Source organism: Pimephales promelas, chromosome 2 (assembly GCF_988280905.1).
Source record: "Pimephales promelas chromosome 2, fPimPro1.hap1.1, whole genome shotgun sequence".
NCBI classification, from domain to species: Eukaryota; Metazoa; Chordata; class Actinopteri; order Cypriniformes; family Leuciscidae; genus Pimephales; species Pimephales promelas.
In genome coordinates, this window is record NC_142770.1 from 27,236,565 (window position 1) to 27,239,568 (window position 3,004).

At 45.9% G+C, this 3,004-nt stretch overlaps 1 pseudogene; it reads right to left on the reverse strand.

The window, feature by feature from the left end:
* Nucleotides 1–394: 394 nt before the first annotated feature.
* LOC148995902 (U2 spliceosomal RNA) lies at nt 395–568 on the reverse strand (annotated as a pseudogene).
* Nucleotides 569–3,004: the final 2,436 nt, after the last annotated feature.

The window sequence follows — 3,004 nt, forward strand, 5'->3', positions numbered from 1 at the left end:
TAAATCCTCGCCCTGGGTGAACCACCTTCCTGATCATGGTGTCTCCCCTGCCAGGTAAGTATGAATTCCCAGGCCTTCAGTCAGAAGCACCCTGTCCCTCTCCCCAATCCTCACCAGCGGTTTGCCAGTCAAAAAAGGGGCTTTTTTTTTTTTTTTTGCACGCTCCGCATCCGGCTCCATGAGCTATAAATGTACATAATGCGCCGTCCCCGAATAGTGGACGGATCAGATGTTAAACTGACAGAGGAACAGGGGTTCCTTTTTGTCTTGTTTTTACACCACAATTCTACCCAGGCTAGTATAGCACATGATCACCTACAACACCCACTCACACTAGCTCCATTATCACCTTCTGCCACACAAGACCACTACATTTCTTTCATTGAACACTTTAGGAGGGTGCACCGTTCCCAGAAGTACTGCAATACCGGGTCGATGCGTGGAGTGGACGGAGCAAGCCCCTATTCCATCTCCCAGGACTAAAAATCAATTTAATATATGGTGCCCGGGTAGGGCACGTATCAGATATTAAACTGATAAGAACAGATTTTTTTTTTCTTTAATCCATCCTTTACATACATACTTTACATAATTTTACAACACAGTTTTCCAATGCGCCATCATTTTACACATACTTTTTTTTAATTTTCCCTTCACCTACGTATACTTGTACTCTTGTTAATACACAACATACAATTAATTTTGAATCCATCCTTGGTTTTTTGACTCTCAACATTGAGGTTCTATGATTCCACAAGAATCTCTTCCCTTCGGTAACAATTATCCATACTCCTTTCCTCACATCATCCCTCTTCCTCTCCAAACCTTCCCCATAAATTACCAGGTTTCTGGTCAATATAGGGCCCCTCCATCCCACCCACCATTGATTCACCTCTTTCCAAAAGGCTGACGCAATTTGACATGACCAAAAAACATGTTCAATTGTCTCTTCCTTTCCACACTCATTTGGGCATAAAGGTGACCTTCCTTACCCATGACGGTACAGCCTCTCTCTTACAGGCAAGCGTCCCAGGGCCCCCATCCAATGAAGGTCCCCGCCCGCCCCATCTATATTTGACGGCTGTAGCATCTTCCAATTCACCTTGACCGGCAGAAGTCTGACTAACCCCTCTTCCACCCTCTCCCTTTCCCTTAAGCCTCTATACAATTTTTTATGGTTCAAAACTATTCCCTGTTCCAAGCCCCAAGAATGTTTGTGCAAAAATTTAGCCAGCCATTGGTATTCCGCCGTCCTATCCATCGACCATGGAACCAGCTTGTCCCACGTAATCATCGGTCTCAGTAAGAAGGCTGCCCAGAACCTTGCAAAAACATAAGCTTTGTGAACCCTCTCCTGTACAATTAGGCGTGCCGTAAAAGCAGCAAAAATAGCTGCAACCCACAAACTAAAGAACGGCACCCCTCTCCCACCCTGCTTAACATCGTGTCCCACCTGTTCTCTTGATACCATCTCACACCCTCCCTTCCACAAAAAGGAAAACACCAGAATTTCCAACTCACGGCCCTCATTATAAGGAATAGGGAAAACATAAGCTAAAAAATTAACTGTAGGGAGCAAATCCGCTTTTATCACCAAAGCCCTCCCTGATAGAGAAAGTTCTCTTGTTCTCCAAAACCCTACTTTGGAGTGAATTTTCTCAACCAAAGCCCTCCAGTTCTCCTTGGCACCATTCTGCCTGAAAAACCGTACCCCCAAAATTTTTAGGCCATTTTTACATAAACTATAACCCCCAGTACCTGTTCCCTTCCCAGCCCCCTTCCCGACAAACATCACTGGCGATTTTGACATATTCACTTTAGCCCCTGTAGCCTCCCCAAAGTCCCTAAGGATTTTGTTTGATTCTACAAAATCCCTCTCCCTGTCATGTCATCTGCATACACCGACACTTTTGCGCACCTACCTCCCGCGCCTGGCATATGCAATCCACTGAACCTCTGCCAAGTTCTTAAACGGGCCGCCAAAGGCTCTATGAACAGAATATACAAGAGGGGGGACAAGGGACAGCCTTGTCTCACCCCTCCCAACTGTTTTACTGACCTCGTCAAAAAGCCATTCACTCTCACCCTACTCTCTGCCCCCTCATACAATAAACGCACCCATGCTCTAATCCCTTCCCCAAATCCTACCCTCTCCAGAACTTTGAACAAAAAAGAAAGGCTGACTATCAAAAGCCTTTTCTTGATCGAGGCTTAAGATGGCTAGCGAAAGATTCCTCTGCTCCGCCCACCCTATCGCATCCCTTATCAGTGTCAGATTCAAACTACTAGTCCGCCCAGGCACCCCGCAGGTTTGGTCTGGATGCACTACCCTCCCTACCACCGACCTCATTCTCACCGCTATCACTTTAGCCAAGATCTTGTAGTCTGTATTGAGTAAAGTGATGGGTCTCCAATTTGCCAAATCTTCCTTGTCTCCCTTCTTGTACAGAAGGGAGACATGCCCTGTCCTCATTGACTCGGGAAGCATTCCAGACGACAGGCTCTCATTATACACTTCCACCAGATCCCTCCCAATTTGCTGCCAAAAAGAGCAAAACAACTCAATTGGCAACCCATCACACCCTGGAGCCGTCCCTTTCTTAAGAGTTACCATCGCCTTTCCTGCTTCTTGCCAAGACACTTCCACTTCCAACCCATCAGCTTCCTCACTCTCTAAAGATTTCCCTAAGCATTTTAAAAAATCCTCTGCCAAAGAACCTAAGGAACCTCTAGAACTAAAAAGCTGTTTATAGAAACCCTCCACCACACTCAACATCTCATCCGTCGACTTTGCATACCCATTCTCTGCCCTCAAAGTCTCCATACATTTCTTCTGTTGTTGTTTCTTTACACCAGCGAACAAAAATTTTGATGGCCCTTCCTCCAACCACCTTCTCCTCCTACCCATCTCTACCACAAATTTCTCCGCTTCTTTCATATAAAAATCCTTTACCTTTCCCTGTATCTCGTAAAACCTGCCTCCTACCCCTGCTGCCCCACTACC